The sequence below is a fragment of the Eriocheir sinensis genome, chromosome 41 (genome assembly GCF_024679095.1).
Source record: "Eriocheir sinensis breed Jianghai 21 chromosome 41, ASM2467909v1, whole genome shotgun sequence".
NCBI lineage: Eukaryota > Metazoa > Arthropoda > Malacostraca > Decapoda > Varunidae > Eriocheir > Eriocheir sinensis.
In genome coordinates this window covers 5,874,262-5,892,275 of record NC_066549.1, presented here as the reverse complement: position 1 = coordinate 5,892,275, position 18,014 = coordinate 5,874,262, and the positions used below count along the sequence as shown (strand labels likewise).

General features: G+C 40.0%; 1 protein-coding gene and 1 long non-coding RNA gene across 2 annotated transcripts in view; one reads left to right on the top strand and one right to left on the bottom strand.

The window, feature by feature from the left end:
• LOC127009557 (uncharacterized) overlaps window positions 1-18,014 on the bottom strand; it is a 184,705-nt gene that overhangs the window by 13,487 nt on the left and 153,204 nt on the right. Inside the window, exon 3 of the long non-coding RNA XR_007762054.1 lies at window positions 5,872-5,942. This is a non-coding gene — a long non-coding RNA (uncharacterized LOC127009557). The remainder of the gene's footprint in view (window positions 1-5,871; window positions 5,943-18,014) is intronic.
• Window positions 633-18,014, top strand: part of LOC127009556 (uncharacterized) — a 98,979-nt gene continuing 81,597 nt past the window's right edge. Inside the window, exon 1 of the mRNA XM_050882739.1 lies at window positions 633-938. The gene's annotated coding sequence lies outside the window, so the exon portion shown is untranslated. The remainder of the gene's footprint in view (window positions 939-18,014) is intronic.

The window sequence follows — 18,014 nt, the reverse complement described above, 5'->3', positions numbered from 1 at the left end:
ACAAGCAAACAGAGACACACAGACAATTATAGACAGACAGACAGACAGGCATACAAAGACAGACAGACAAACAAACAGATGGGGAATAAAAGAAGTGTCAGTGGGTGAAATGACGGATGGGCGAACCGAGGAGGACGTGACGTGGGGGGAGGGGAAGGTGGAGGAGGTGGAGGAGGAGGAGGAGGAGGAGGAGGAGGTATGAGGGGGAGGAGTCAGAGGAGGAGGAGGTATGAGGGGGGGAGGAGGAGGAGGAAGAGGTATGAGGGGTGGAGGAGGAGGAGGAGGAGGAGGGGTGGAGGAGGAGGAGGAGGAGGAGGAGGAGGTATGAGGGGGGAGGTGGAGGAGAAAGAGGTATGAGGGGGTGGAGGAGGAGGAGGAGGAGGAGGAGGTATGAGAGGGAGGAGTCAGAGGAGGAGGAGGTATGAGGGGGGAGGTGGAGGAGGAAGAGGTATGAGGGGGTGGAGGAGGAGGAGGAGGAGGAGGAGGTATGAGGGGGTGGAGGAGGAGGCGGAGGAGGAAGAGGTATGAGGGGGTGGAGGAGGAGGAGGAGGAGGGGGAGGAGGTATGAGGGGGAGGAGTCAGAGGAGGAGGAGGAATTAGGTATCATTGCAGGTGGCCGAGCAACCATCCAGCAGCAGCAGCAGTCAGTCAGTGTACCGTGGGCCGCCAGTGGGATCAGACACGCGTCCCTGTTCCTTCCCGTCCCTTGGCCACGCTCCCTCGCCGCCACACGTTCGGCCGAGGGCAGCGCGCGGCGACCTGAGCGAGGAGCTGCAGAACACGAGGCGGCCGGCATGACGAAGGACCTTACCCACCTCATTTAAGAGCGACCAACGGAGAACTTTTACATATCGAAGTGACACATATCAAGAAGACGTCCTCCTCTTCCTTCTTCTCCACCTGTCCTTCCCCTCGTGCCTTCCATCCAGCGCGTCGAGGTGAGTGTGCGAGTGTCCGACCGCGTGTGTGATAGGACTGGTCAAGGATATACAGGATACAGAAGGATACGTACATGCCCATTGCTGTCCAGAAGGTGTTGGTTATGTAGTACTTTTGGCTACGTCCACGCGAGTCAGTCAGTGGTCACGGAGGGCTGCTGGGTGTTCGACCACTCGTTTTAAATATGCAAGGTAACCTATTGGCTGCCGCTCCTGTACCACCACTACAACCACCACCACTACTACCACCACTACTACTGCCACTACTAACATTCACTCCTACAGCTGATTCTTCTCTTTTCCTGTCCTTTTTCTTCTTTGCTCTTCCTCTTTCCCCTGTTCCTATCTTTTACTTATTTCTTTACCTTTCTCTGTACTTTCTCTCTTCTCTCATTCCCTTTCTTCTCTTCTGTCAATTTCTCTTGCCTGTCCTTTCTCTTTCTTGTCTCTTCCCCTCTCTCCTGTACTTTCTCCTTCTTCTCTCTCTCTCTTTTTCCTGCTCTTTTCTTTTCCTGTACTTTCTCTCTCTTCTCTCATTCCCTTTCTTGTCACTTTCCCTTACCTGTCCTTTCTCTGTCTGTGTCCCCTTTCTCCTGTACTTTCTTTCTCTTCTCTCTTTCTCTTTTTCCTGCCCTTTTCTTTTCCTATACTTTCTCTCTCTCGTTTCTCTCTCTTTCCCCTGTATCTTCTCTTTCTGGTATCTTTCCCTTTTTCCTCTCCTCTCCTCTCTCTTTCCTATCCTTTCCTGTTCCCTTCTCTTCTTCTGTACCTTTCATATGCACGCTTCAGTCGCTGTCATCATTACCTGCTCTCACGGTCTGCTGCCGCTGCTACCTGTGCGTCTGAGGCCAATATGTAAATGGGGCGGAAAGTGGAAAGTGGGAGATAAGAGTGATTCGTCAATGCCAGCGAGAGAAATCAGCCGCTGGAGCGATTTAATGGGACGGGTTTTCCATTATAAATCTTTTCCTTCTTGCCTCCACCACCACCATGCCGCCTCCTCTCCTGTGCTCCCTCCTCCTCCTCTTCCTCCTCCTCCTCCCTGACCCTCTCTTTTATCTCTACTCTCAAAGTCCCTCGGCAAACAGTTCAGGTTTGGATGCAGGAGGGGAAGGCAGGCAGGGGCGGGTTCACTGTGTTTTAGAGAGACCCCCGATCCCACACACACACTCACGCACGGACGCACACATGCTTAACTTTATCTCTCCCTCCTTCCAAAGTCTTACGCAAGTGGCCCCTTCTTTTGAATGTGGAGAGACGAGGAAGAAAAAGGCTAGAGAGGCAAGGAATAAATAACGGACAAAGCCGCCTTGCATTAGTAATTTGGTGAGTGGATTGCTGCTCGCTCGTTCGTAGGTTAGTTTTTTGTATAGATTATCGTATTTCGCTGAGTGGGTGAAGTTGGTGGGGTCTTTTCTTTCCCCCTTTTTCCAGTGACAGTTCTGCATGGAGAAAACACCACCTTACTCTTGAATACGTGGGATTATTTCGTGGTATTACTTGTACGTTGCTGAAGAAAACGTATTTGATTTTAGTGGAATTCGTGTTGCGTCTTTGGTTTTTAGTTAGAACTTTTGTATAGATTTTGGTTGAGGCGATTTCATTCCCGTTTTCGTGTTAATAAATTCGACTCAGTGCATTTTTTGTTTGTTTATCCCGTCGGTCTGCAAAACTTGTATTAACTTTTGGCAATACTAAAAAAATATGTACGGCCACAATAGAGCTTTTGTATAGATTTTGGTTGAGACGATTTCATTCCCGTTTTCGTGTTAATAGATTCGACTCAGTGCATTTTTTGTTTTTTTTTTGTTTATCCCGTCGGTCTTCAAAACTTTAATTAACTTTTGGCAATACTGAGAGAGTCTATCCGGCCACAATAACGTTCAACATTAAAACCATATTCTCGTTCAGTTGACCTTTGGGAACACTAAAAATCTCTTCACGGCCACAAAAAGTTTCAAAATCAACCCCGCCATCATCAAAACAGCCTGATATTTTTTTTTCTTTATCATAACCGCCTCTTTCACCGTCACCAAAATACCTGTCTCTTTTGACCACGCTTTTCTTTTAACACACACACAAAAAAACATTACTACATCTCATTTCCATCTTGCCACTGTCACAATCACAATTATCATCGGCAAAAAAAACAACGTAATTTTTTTTATCTAACCGCCTCTTTCACCGTCACCAAAATACCTCTCTTTTGACCACGCTCTTCTTTTAACACACACACACATAAAAAAAGCATTACTAGATCTTATTTTCATCTTGTCACTTACAATCACAATTATCATCGGCAAAAAAAACAACGTAATTTTTTATCATAAATGCTTCTTTCACCGTCACCAAAATACCTCTCTTTTGACCACGATCTTCTTTAAACACACACACAAAAAAGCATTACTACCACTACTAATATTCACTCCTACAGCTGATTCGTCTTTTCCTGTCCTTTCTCTTTTTGTCGCTGTATTTCTCCTGTTCTTTCTCTTTCTTTATTTTTTTCCCTTCCTCTGTACTTTCTCTCTTTTTTTTCATTCCCTTTTTCTCTCGCCTTTTCTTGCCTGTCCGTTCTCTTTTTTTTGTCTCTTCCCCTTTATCCTGTACCTTCTCTTTCTCTTCTCTCCGCCCGAAATTGACCTGTCTCCGGACTCTTTTTTGGGAGCAGTGAGTAGCGGGCTTTTTTTCTCTCATTATTGTTTCCTTTTTTTTTGCCTTGAACTGTCTCCTTTGCTGTAAAAAAAAATATCGGAAAAAACCAACGTTATTTTTTTTTTTTCACCTCAATAAACGTCTATTAACCTCATCAAAATTACCTCCTTCTTCTGTCCACACTTTTCCTTCAACAATGAAAAAAAAAACTATTATCATTTATCTATATCTTGCCATCACTGAAAAAAACACTAGGCCTATAATTTTTTGACACTTTCGTAATCACCTTTTTTTCCCCGTCACCAAATCCACCGCTATTTCCTGCCTACGTTTTTCTTTCAATAATAAAAATAACTCCTATCGCCTGTTATTTATATCTTGCCGCTATCACATTCATCATCAGAGAGAAAAAAAACGACCGTAATTTTGCGTCACATTCATATTCACCTTTTTTTTCCGTCACAAAATTAATCTTCTATCTTCTGAAATGGCTTTTCTTTCAATTCTAAAAAAAAAAAAAAAAAAAAAAAAAAAATTCTCTCCCATATTTTACCTGTCACCATAATAAAAAACATCGTAAATTTTTCATCACTTTCATAACGACGTCTTTTTTCCGTCACCAAAATACTCTCTTAATTCTTTCTCGCCACGTTTTTTTTCTTTCAACACTAAAAACACACAATTAGGCCACCTCTTATTTTCTGCCACTGCCACGAAGACATAAAATCCTTTTGTGCGGTCATAAACTTCTCTTTTTCATCCTTCCCTTTATGATTTGACAAGCCGTTCCCTTTATGATGTGACTAACCGTTCCCTTTATGATTTGACTAGCCGTTCCCTTTATGATCAGACTAACCGTTCTCTTTATGATCAGACTAACCGTTCCCTTTATGATGTGACTAACCGTTCCCTTTATGATGTGACTAACCGTTCCCTTTATGATCAGACTAACCGTTCCCTTTATGATCAGACTAACCGTTCCCTTTACGATGTGACTAACCGTTCCCTTTATGATCAGACTAACCGTTCTCTTTATGTTGACTAACCGTTCTCTTTATGTTGACTAACCGTTCCTTTTATGATCAGACTAACCGTTCCCTTTACGATGTGACTAACCGTTCCCTTTATGATCAGACTAACCGTTCCTTTTATGATCAGACTAACCGTTCCCTTTATGTTGACTAACCGTTCCCTTTATGATCTGGCTAACCGTTCCCTTTACGACCTGACTTAACGCTTTTACTCATCGCCACCAACGTTTTCAATTTTCACCGTCAGTATCATTTTCACCGCTTCGACATCTGCTGACACGCTGATTCCAACTTATTTTGATTTATGGCCTCTTCAATCTCCATTGTATTAACATTTTCTTCTTTTTTCTCCTTTTTCCTTTTTTTGCGTTTTGATGTAGCAAGATCGGGATGTGCATACTGGTTCGGCTCATGCTATTGGTTTTAAGTTATTAGTATTGTTGTTTTTATGGTTGTTTTGTTATTTTCTTCTTGTTTTTCTTGTTCTTTTTGTTCTTCTTGTTCATCTTTTCTTTTTCTCCCTTTTCTTCATTTTTTTTCTTCGTGTTCCTTTTGTTCTTCTTCATCATCATCATCATAGTTTTCTTCTTTTTCCTCTTTTTCTTCTAGTTTTTGTTTTTTTCTCTTTTTCTTGTTCTTGTTCTACTTTTCTTCTTCCCTTTGTTCTTGTTCTTCTTGTTGTTCTTGCGTTTTTTTATTATTATTATTACACACACACACACACACACACACACACACACACACACACACACACACACACACACACAGTCGCCCCCCCCCCCACACACACACACCCTCCCTCCCTCATCACCACACACAGAAAAAGAAGAAAAAAAAAAGCAGCTATCCATCCAGAGCAATAGATCAGTGGAATATATTACCTCCAGAAGCCGCGTGTGTCAAAAACATTCTCACGACTTTAATGAAAAAAAGAAAAAAAAGGTAAAGTAGTTTTCAAAAGGTGGGACGTAAAACGAACTTGATTCAATCCTCTAAAAATACGATTAGGAAAGATGATAAGATAAAATAATGAGAGAGAGAGAGAGAGAGAGAGAGAGAGAGAGAGAGAGAGAGAGAGAGAGAGAGAGAGAGGAGGAGAGGAGAGAAAGAGAGAGAGAGAGAGAGAGCCACAGAGAGAGAGAGAGAGAGAGAGAGAGAGAGAGAGAGAGAGAGAGAGAGAGAGAGAGAGAGAGAGAGCATAACAAAAGAGAGGTAATGGCCCTTTATCCCCTAATGACGCCACTCACCGTATCAGACTACTCGCGTGAAGGACGAGGCAGGAAACAAACACTAACAGCCGCGCCTCAAGGGTAGAGATCTGTGGGCGAGGAGAAGGCAGTCTTAATGAAATGCGAAATAAAACGTCACATAAAAGCTCTGGAGTCTGGATAGCCGTTGATATGAGAAGAAGGCATGCAATTTTATACAAACACTAACAGCCGCACGTCGAGTGGTATCTGTGGACGAGGAGGAGGAACATAGTCTTAATGAAACAGTAAAGAAAACATGGTAAGCCCTCGAGCCTGACATGAGGAAAAATCAGCCTCAGTTATGGAAGCTGTCTTATGAACGAAGGTGGGACATCGTACAAGCTCCAGAGTCTGATTAGCTGTTGACGAGAAGAGGAAAATTTCACTTTAGGCGAAGGAAAAAACAAAAAACGGAAGGAAGAAAGAATGAAGGTGGTACATTGGGCAAGCTCTCGGGTCTGGGTAACTTGACGAGAGAAGAGGAAAACTACACTGAAGGCGATGGAAAAAAAGAAAGAACGGAAGGAAGAAAGAATGAAAGTGGTACATCGCGCAAGCTCTCGGGTCTGGAAAGAAAGTTGGAAAGTTTCATTTAGTCGGCGCAACATCTGTGGTCATATGCCGGAGAGAGACGAGTTTGGGTAACATGGCGAGAGAAGAGGAAAACAACACTGAAGGCGAAGGAAAAACACCGAGTCAAGTTCGCATTACGCCAGAAATAGCAACCAAGAAAGCTTACCTACGCGGCCTCATTAGGGAAGCTGTTCGATGTTGTTGGAAGCTCATCAGTTCAACTCTCGCGTAGCAATGCACGTCAATCACAGAGAAGCTATTCGGAAATGACCTAATTCTTTTGTGCATACGCATCTGGAAACGAAGCTCTGATGATGCTACAGCGGTGTTTATTACTTTTTCATGCGATATATCAGAGTGGAATGTGAGTGCTTTGTGGTGGATGAAGTGTCTTAGTAGGCTACATAAAGCTGTCACGTAAATGATCACACACAAAAAAAAAAATGGCTAAAAACACGTCATATTAGTTGTTGTTTTTCTTTAGATTATGAAGCTTTGTTAATCATTCTGGAGCGATAACTGTCTACTTAGCGTTGTTATGAGACTACACGCTCGAAAATTGAAGAAGTTTTGACTGTCCCATAAATCTATCCATAATATAATAATTCAAAGGAGGTTAAGTCTGCAAAATAAACGAAAAAAACAAAACAAGAAGAGTAATTTGCATGGCCAACAAGTGCTAATAAACAACAACAACAACAACAACAACAACAACAACAACAACAACAACAACAACAACAACAACAACAACAACAACAACAACAACAACAACAACAACAACAACAACAACAACAACATTCTGAGTATTGTAAGAGTCTGGTGGCGCTTAATGTTATCGAGCTCAGTGTTTGTAAATAATTCACCGCCTTGTTCGAACGCCGTCCCCGTGACAGCTGGGGGGAGACTTGTCGGAACTCTTCGGGGGGAGGCCTTGATCTTTCTCCTCAGAGCTTCAGTAATGTTTTTTTTTTTCCTGTACTAGCCAGAGATAGACGTAGCAGTAATGTTATCGGGGAAGAAGCAGCAAGCACTTTTTTTTACAGCAAAGGAGACAGCTCAAGGAAAATAAAAGAAACCGTAACAAAACGCAAAAGAAAAAAAAAAGAACGAGAGGCCAAATGAGGTGAATTCCGGGTGGATGGGTATTTTATTAGGTGTTTTATAATGTGAATGGATTACTGGATGCAGTGTTGTTGTCGTTGAGAAAGAAAAAAATTATATACTAGTTAATGGATGCAGGCAGTGTTGTTATCGTTGAGAAAGAAAGAAGTTATATACTAGTTAATGGATGTAGACAGTGTTGTTATCGTTGAGAAAGAAAGAAATTATATACTAGTTAATGGATGCAGGCAGTGTTGTTATCATTGAGAAATAAATAAATTATATACTAGTTAATGGATGCAGGCAGTGTTGTTATCATTGAGAAATAAATAAATTATATACTAGTTAATGGATGCAGGCAGTGTTGTTATCGTTGAGAAAGAAAGAAGTTATATACTAGTTAATGGATGTAGACAGTGTTGTTATCGTTGAGAAAGAAAGAAATTATATACTAGTTAATGGATGCAGGCAGTGTTGTTATCATTGAGAAATAAATAAATTATATACTAGTTAATGGATGTAGACAGTGTTGTTATCGTTGAGAAAGAAAGAAATTATATACTAGTTAATGGATGTAGACAGTGTTGTTATCATTTAGAAATAAATAAATTATATACTAGTTAATGGATGTAGGCAGTGTTGTTATCGTTGAGAAAGAAAGAAATTATATACTAGTTAATGGATGCAGGAAGTGTTGTTATCGTTGAGAAAGAAAGAAATTATATACTAGTTAATGGATGCAGGCAGTGTTGTTATCGTTGAGAAAGAAAGAAATTATATACTAGTTAATGGATGCAGGCAGTGTTGTTATCGTTGAGAAATAAATAAATTATATACTAGTTAATGGATGCAGGCAGTGTTGTTATCGTTGAGAAAGAGAGAAGTTATATAATAGTTAATGGATGCAGGCAGTGTTGTTATCGTTGAGAAAGAGAGAAGTTATATAATAGTTAATGGATGCAGGCAGTGTTGTTATCGTTGAGAAAGAAAGAAATTATATACTAGTTAATGGATGCAGGCAGTGTTGTTATCGTTGAGAAAGAAAGAAGTTATATACTAGTTAATGGATGCAGGCAGTGTTGTTATCGTTGAGAAAGAAAGAAATTATATACTAGTTAATGGATGCAGGCAGTGTTGTTATCGTTGAGAAAGAAAGAAGTTATATAATAGTTAATGGATGCAGGCAGTGTTGTTATCGTTGAGAAAGAAAGAAGTTATATAATAGTTAATGGATGCAGGCAGTGTTGTTATCGTTGAGAAAGAAAGAAGTTATATAATAGTTAATGGATGCAGGCAGTGTTGTTATCGTTGAGAAAGAAAGAAGTTATATAATAGTTAATGGACGCAGGCAGTGTTGTTATCGTTGAGAAAGAAAGAAGTTATATACTAGTTAATGGATGCAGGCAGTGTTGTTATCGTTGAGAAAGAAAGAAGTTATATAATAGTTAATGGATGCAGGCAGTGTTGTTATCGTTGAGAAAGAAAGAAGTTATATAATAGTTAATGGATGCAGGCAGTGTTGTTATCGTTGAGAAAGAAAGAAGTTATATAATAGTTAATGGATGCAGGCAGTGTTGTTATCGTTGAGAAAGAAAGAAATTATATACTAGTTAATGGATGTAGACAGTGTTGTTATCGTTGAGAAAGAAAGAAGTTATATACTAGTTAATGGATGCAGGCAGTGTTGTTATCGTTGAGAAAGAAAGAAGTTATATACTAGTTAATGGATGCAGGCAGTGTTGTTATCGTTGAGAAAGAAAGAAATTATATACTAGTTAATGGATGCAGGCAGTGTTGTTATCGTTGAGAAATAAACAAATCATATACTAGTTTTAAGGTTGATGGGCAAAAAATATGTAGTAATGTTATCGTTGAGAAAGAAACAAACAAATTATATACTCGTTTAAAATGGATGGATGAAAAATGGATGCAGTGTTGTGATCGTTGAAAAAGAAAGAAATTATATACTAGTTTGAAGGTGGATGGGCAAAAAATATGTAGTAATGTTATCGCTGAGAAAGAAACAAATTATATACTAGTTTTAAGATGGATGGGCCAAAAATATGTAGTAATGTTATCGTTAAGAAAAAAACAAAAACAAATTATATAGTATAGTTTTGTAAGGTGGATGAAAAACGGATGCAGTAATGTTATCGCTGAGAAAGATACAAATCATTTCGTAGTTTTAAGGTGGATGGACTCGTGCGGGGTTCTGTTTAAATCGGAACTCGTGTTAATTCTTCCCAGAAATAGTCACACTCCTGTCACCGTTGATAAAGAGCACGTGATCAACCTAGCTTTTGGAGTGGACGTAGTGGTGGTGGATTAGGTGGTGGATAAACTCTTGCTGGCCACCGTTTTCATCAAAGTTGGCGTTAATCTTTGCCAGAAATAGTCACACACTCATGTTATCGTTGAAAAAGAACACGAGATTAACCTAGTTTTTGGAGATGATGTCGTGGTGGTGAATTAAGATTGTGTGGACTCGTTTTTTTTTTTTTTTTTTTTACAGATTAGGAGACAGTTCAAGGGCGTGAAAAAAAAACAAAAACAATAGTGAGAAAAAAGCCCGCTACTTACTGCTCCCGAATAGAGTACATAGGAGTGACCAAAAGGAGAGGTCAATTTGCCTCTGTTGACATCGGAGCTCGTGTTAATCCTTTCCAGAAATAGTCACACGCTTGTTATCATTGAACAAGACACGAGATTAACCTAGTTTTTGGAATGGACGTAGTGGTGGTGAATTAAGTGGTGGATAAACTCTTCCCGGCCCCTGTTTACATCGTAGGTACTGTTAATCCTTCCCAGAAATAGTCACACGCCTGTTATCATTGAACAAGACACGAAATTTTGGAGTGGCTGTAGTGCAGGATGAATCAAGAGGTGAATGAACTCTTCCCGGCCTCTGTTTACATCGTAGATGCTGTTAATCTCTGCCGGAAATAGTCACGCCCATGCCATCGTTGAACAGAAGCATGACAGTAACATTTTCGGAGTGGGCGAAAGTCGGTAATCTCGGACGCTTCGATCTCTCAGGTCATCTATTTCCAAAGCCTTGGTGATGGAGGACCTTGGATATTCTGTTTCGCCAAAGGTAAAATATTATGTATGACGAAAGGAAAAGAGAAACAGGAGGGTTGTATGTATATTGTAACCTTTCTTTACGTAAAAAAAGAATAGAAGGGCTGAGATATTGTTATTTAGTGTTTCGTAAAAGCTAACGAGCCTCTCTCCTCCTCTCTCTTCCTCTCACTGAACAAAGACATAAGCCCAGACGCCAACAACCAACATACGTATTGTGTTCGTAAGGGCAACATGCTGCTCGAGAGTTCTAAGCGTCGACTCGCTACACCTCCAGAGAGAGACACGAGCGAGGGGGAGAAAGTTGTGTTGCGCAAGACGGTGTTGTCGCCTCTGAGTCTCGCGTTTGTTTGTCTTGGTAACGGCTTATAACAGGAGCACGGCATCAATTAATATTATAACCTAGTCTGTGAAGTGGACGTACTGGCGCGTAGATAGAGAGACCTTCACCTTTCCACGACCTTAACGTTCAGGAGGAGGAGGAGGAGGAGGAGGAGGGGGCCGACGCTGCCATGACTCAGATCCTGGTGACGCGATATGCCGCACTTCTCTGGTTCTTTGGGGGGGGGGGGGGCGTTCTGTGGTCCATCGAAACACTCTGGTATGATCATAGTGAGTCTCTTTCGGCTGCCAGTTCGATTCTCTTCATCTCGTGACGCGATTTTGCCTTAGTTCTTTCGGTGACGCGCTATGCTGATCGTCTCTGGTTCTTTGGGGGGTCCTAGGTCTGTCGAAACACTCTGGTATGATCATAGTGAGTCTCTTTCGGCTGCCAGTTCGATTCTCTTCATCTGGTGACGCGATTTTGCCTTAGTTCTTTCGGTGACGCGCTATGCTGATCGTCTCTGGTTCTTTAGGGAGTCTTTGGTCTACCGAAATACTCTGGGCCAATCTTCGCGACTCTTTCTTGCGGTTACCAGCTTAATCCTTTTCATTTGGTCACGTGACTTTTATTACTTTATATGTATAGTTCTTTTACTGTGTCTTCTTCTATGGTCCAAACATCACCGTGCACTTTTTACGCACTTTCATATACTTTTACACACTTAACACGCCTCACTTTGCATACTTTACAACCATAAGAAACGTATTTTAACTTCGTTTTATCTGTGTAAGTGTAAAATGTAACTGTGAAGGAGACCAACCAGTAAATGTCAGAATAATTAGGTAAATGATGCAAGATACTCTCAAGCTGGGACGAGCACTTTTTAAACTTGTCGATATAAGCCCAAGGACACGCATGTACTGATTTACTATGGAATGTTTAAATCAGAATATGTGATTAGCGGGAGATAAAACTTGTGTGCAGAAGGTTTATTTTCTTTTTACTTTATATAAGCTACAAAAATAAAACATTGCGGTAAGTCTGAAACCATGATTATAAAATGGAGTGAAGTGCGCGAGATATGTTATGCTGGAACGCTATTGTGAACACGAAGCCGTCTTATCAGTGAATTAATTGCCTGCAAGTGCTAATATAAACAGAAAACCGTCTTATCAGTTAATATATTACCTGCAAGAAGTGAAAGCATTTTTTTTTTTACAGAAAAGGAGACAGTTCAAGGGCGTGAAAAAAAGAAAACAATAATGAAAAAAAAAGCCCGCTACTTACTGCTCCCGAATAGAGCACATAGGAGTGGCCAGAAAGAGAGGTCAATTTCGGGAGGAGAAGTGTCCTGATAAATATGAATAAATATAAATATGAAATCCTCTTGTCGATGAAAAAGAAAACCTATGATGATATAAACACAAAATCGTCTAATTAGTGAATATCTTCCCTAAAATAATGTTAACTTATACACGAAAGTTTCATCAGAGAAAAATACACTACCTACGAAAGTGAAAACAAACACGAAACAATTAAGAATCAATCAAAACATAAAATCGAACAAGAAGTCAAAACGAAAATATAAAATCAGCAAAATATATATACAGAAAGACACCTCTCCTCCCGAAATTGACCTCTCTTTCGGCCACCTCTTTGGATTCTTTTTAGGAGCAGCGAGTAGCGGGCTTTTTTTATTATTGTTTCCTTTTTTGTGTGCCCTTGAGCTGTCTCCTTTGCTGTAAAAAAACAAAAAACGTTACACCGTCTACGATTAGTTAAAGCATTATCTACAGAAGTGAAAACACGAACCAGTCTAATCAGAGAAAACGTTACCTACAAAAATAACAACATGAAAAGGAAACCGAGTAACTAAATCAAGAGAATGTCCTAACAGGTGAACTTACATGAGACACACCTGACATTTTTTTGACGCATCGTGCTCCGGGTGCAGCTAAATGGAATAACAGGTACAAGTGGTGTAAATGTGAGTGGTGGGGAGGGGGAGTGGAGCAGTTCAAAAAAATGTAAGCCGTTGTAAGTTGTAAAGTAAAACCACAAACACAAACAATGCAATTAGTCAAAAACCGTGTCTACAAAAGCCCCATCAGGAACACGAAACGATCTAATTCGAGAAGACATTAATACCTACAACACCGAAACCATTTAACTAATCAAAAGAATGTTCAAATAGGCAATTAACGCGAGTCACACCTTACGTTATTCTTTTCTTCCGCATCGTGTCCCGGGTACAGGTAAATGGTATAACAGGTACGAGTTGTGTAAATGTGCGCAGGAGAATTTAATAGCTGGTCCGCGACTACTAAAAGAGATTCCTCGAAGCATGTTTTTTTCTTTTCCTTTTTAATCTGGCATCTCAGTGTTTATCCAGCAGTACGAGTGTTTTTGTTATTAGTATTCATTGTATTCATGAGTATAGTATTCGTTTATATATATTTTGTGTTTTCCTTTGATATTTTTTTACAGGTATACGAGTGTTGTTTCAGAGCATTCATTTTTTATACCTATGTTTATGTTTTCGGGGTTATTTTTATATTTTTTTGTTTTCTTTTTTTATTTTCTCTTTTCATATTTCTTTTACCAGTACAAAGCATTTTTTTCTTTACCAGACCGACCAACTTCTACCAGAACGAGCATTTTTTTTCTTTTTCAACCATTTTCTACCATTTTTTTCTACCACTGGGACCATTTTTTTTTTTACCAGTACAAAACATCTTTTTTCAATCAGAACGATCATGTATTTTTCCACTACGAATATTTTACAGTCATCGTAAAGAGTTGTTTTGCGTCTCTTTCCTTTCCGTTTCGATGACGTTCACCTGACATTTACGTTAGTAGAGTAATTTGCAACACTTAATAAAATAATAATAAAAAAATAATAATGATAAAAATAATAAAATAATAAAATTGTACCCTCAAGCTAAATCATAACACGCTCTCTTAAAACATTTTCCCTCATTCAAACGCGTATTTTTCTTCTCATTATCACGTTACAGCTGACAGATAATTACGGTTTTGAGTTAATGACGTCGTAGCCTTTCATTACACGCTGTCACGAAATAGATAAGTTAGAAGTTAATGGACCAATGTTGGTGTTTTCAGACGCTCCCGCCTCTCACACCAACTACTTCCAAAGGCCAAAAAAGGATATCAATTGGGTTCTAATGAGTATATTCTTAGGTTCATGGTACAGAGGCAGAGTCAGACTACCACCAGGGCCATTAAACTACCCCTGAAAATGCCCAAAACTCCTATAAAAAACGAGTCAAGTATGTAGGTATGCTTGGGGGCCGAAATGCTCATGAATTTGACTCTAAAACTGTTGTCATATAATTAGTTTCGCTTCGACAGACAGAAGAAGGGTCAAACTACCACCAGGGTCATGAAACTACCCCTGGAAATGTCCCACAAAAACAGTGTCAAATATATAGGTATGCTTTGTTATTTGGTTAGTTTCGCTTCGACAGACGGAAGAAGGGTCAAACTACCACCAGGGTCATAAACTACCCCTGGAAATGCCCAAAACTCCTACAAAAACCGTGTCAGATATGTGTTCAGTGACCCCGAAATGTTTAAGACTACGACCTTAAAACCACTGTCGTATGGTGAGTCTCGCATCGATGGACTCTCACCGGACCGAACCATAAGCAGAAAAATACCGTCCCCCGAAAAAAGATAAAAGAAAACGGGCTCTCGTGTGACACTATCTTAATCCGCTCAGAGTGACGGAAAGAGAAAAAAATAAGTGTCTGGCTGCTTCTTTTAAGTCCGCCTGACACCACCGTCCTTCTAAACATTTTCGGCCCTTCCCTCTCGCCGAAAAATTCTTTATGCGCCGAAACGAAAGTGGCGTGGAAGCATTAGGAGACATTTTTCAACAAGTTATTTTTTTCCCTTCTCTCGGGTTTAGTTTTAGGAGCGCCGCAGTGAATAGCAACGTGCGAGGGAAGGGGGGCGGGGGGCTGTGAAGGGGAAGGGGGTGCGAGGGAAGGGTGGGGGGGTGATGGGGTGGGGTGGGTGGGTGGGGGGGAGGGGAGCAATAAGTATGTAAGGCGTGCTAAGTTTTCGTATTTCAACTCGTGCTGAATTGAATAATTATTAGTTTGGTGTGTGTGTGTGTGTGTGTGTGTGTGTGTGTGTGTGTGTGTGTGTGTGAGTGAGAGTGAGAGTGAGAGTGAGAGTGAGAGTGAGAGTGAGAGTGAGAGTGAGAGTGAGAGTGTGTGTGTGTGTGTGTGTGTGTGTGTGTGTGTGTGTGTGTGTGTGTGTGTGTGTGTGTGTGTGTACGCATGTATGTATGTATGTGGGTAGATAGTTAGGGGCGCTAGGTTTAGTATATACTAATAATGATAATGATAATGATAATAATAATAATAATAATAATAATAATAATAATAATAATAATAATAATAATAATAATAATAATAATAATAATAATAATAATAATAATAATAATAATAATAATAATAATAATAATAATAATATAATAATAATAACAACAATAGCATGACGCAACACACACCACCACTCTGTCACGTTGAAGGAAATTGCGTTGCCGAAAACCGAGACGACAAAAATGTGTTGTGGACAGACATGCGGACAGGACGACCAACGACCCGCGTCACACTTTTTTTTTTACCACCACCACCACCACCACTACTACCACCACCACCACTACCACCACCACCACTACCACCACCATCACCACCACCATCACTACCACTATCACCGCAACCATTGTCATCACCCTCATCACTATTATCACCACCCTTTCAATATCCTATCTATCTGTCTATCACTACCACCATCTCCACCACCACCACCACCACAGCAGCCGCCACCACCACTACTATAAAATACCATCACCACCACCAACATCACCTTGCCTATCATCTTTTATCATCACCTTCACCACCACCTCCACCACTATCAACACCGACACCACCACCACCGCCGCCGCCACGAAAGCCGCGCATTGTACAGCATTCATTATTAATATTTCATGCAAATTAATCCTTATCCAGTTACCGGAACTTCAGTGGCGGGGAGAGGCGGACCCTGTCTCCCCGCGCGGACTTTAATATACTTCCTGGTTAGCCATTAATTAGAGAGAAATGACTCCCGCGTGTTATTTTATTTGCCTGGACCGCGGTGGTGTGCATGACTATCTATACAACTCTTATTTAGCTTTTACAGCCTTCCTTTTTTCTTTTATTCTTCCTTTTTATTCCTATTCTAATTAACACAACCTTTTATTTCCTTTCTATTTACCCTTCTCTATTCCTTTGTTCTTTATTCTTTATTCCTATTCCTATCCACACAACTCTTTATTTACTTTCTACTAACCCTCATTTATTCCTTATTCTTTATTCCTATTCCTGTTTTTATTCACACAACTCTTTCTTTATTTACTTTCTACTAGCTCTTCTTTATTCCTTATTCTTTGTTCCTATTCCTATTCCTATTCACACAACCCTTTATTCACTTTCTACTAACCCTCCTTTATTCCTTATTCTTTATTCCTATTCCTGTTTTTATTCACACAACTCTTTCTTTATTTACTTTCTACTAGCCCTTCTTTATTCCTTATTCTTTATTCCTATTCCTATTCCTATTCACACAACTCTTCATTCACTTTCTACTAACCCTCCTTTATTCCTTATTCCTATTCCTACTCACACAACTTTTTATTTACTTTCTGCTAACCCTCCTTTATTCTTTTATTCTTTATTCCGTTATTCTTTATTATTAACCATTCACACCACCCTTTGTTTACTTTCCACTAACTCTCCTTTATGCTTTTATTCTTTTCATTCCTTTTTATTACCACCACCACTAACACCTCTCTTTTGGCCACTCGTCTGTACACTGTTTTATGGAGCCAGCGATTAGGGAGCTTTTTCTTTCCCACATTTTTTTCTCTTTTTTTTTGCCCTTGAGTTGCTTCCTTTGCTGTAAAAAAACCCATCACCAACACCCTCACCAACACCACTACCCCTTCCACCACCACTACCACCTCCACTACCATTATCGCCACCTGTTCTTTGAGGATATTACAGCAACATATATTTCCTGAATCGCGCTGTGCATACATATTCGTTCGCCTCTTATCTAGCTTCTTCTTGCCTCCTTTTTCTGCCACGGTAAGAGGTCATACTTTTCTAAATTACTGCAGCATATTATTTCCTTGAATCACGGAGGTGTGCATAACTATTCATTTAACTCTTATTTAGCTTCTACAAACTCCATTCTTTTTTTTTTTTTTTTTTTTACTATGCTCTTACTTTCTTTTCCACAACATTTTATTTTCCTGAATGGCGGATGTGTGCATGACCATTCTTCCAACTCTTATCTGACTTCTATAAACTCTATCTTTTTTTACTGTAATCAGAAATCTTCCTTTTCTTTCAGTCTAACGATTACTGCAGCATTTGATTTCCCTCAGTCGTGGAAGTTTTCATATCTATTCATCTAACTCTTTATTTAATGTCCACAAACCTCCTTTTTTTACCATAATGATAATGTCACCACGTTCTTTCAGGTTATAAATCACTGCAACACTATGGTCGATATTATAAGACACCTTGGCTTCTCACATTACGTATTTCTAAAGGTCAAAGAGAGGGTCAATCGGGTTCTAATGAGTGTTTCTTTAGGTTCACGGCACAGAGGAAGAGTCAAACTACCACCAGGGTCATAAAACTACTCCTGGAAATGTCCCAAACTCCTATGAAAGCCTTGTCAAATATGTGTTTTTGGACGACGAAATGCTTAGTAATACGGCCCTCTATTTCCCTTAATCTTGAAGGTCTGCACAACTAGCTTCTACAAATCGCTCTTTTCAGCATATTTAGGACTCATCCCTTTTTTTGAGGCATTTAAAACCTCGTTATACCCATTAGACTGAGCTTCACGTTAACTCTCTCTCTCTCTCTCTCTCTCTCTCTCTCTCTCACTTTATGGACACTCACGGCTTAATTGATACCTGGACACATTAACTCACCTTTCTTCACCTTGAGTCGGGGTTCTTCCTCACTGGTAA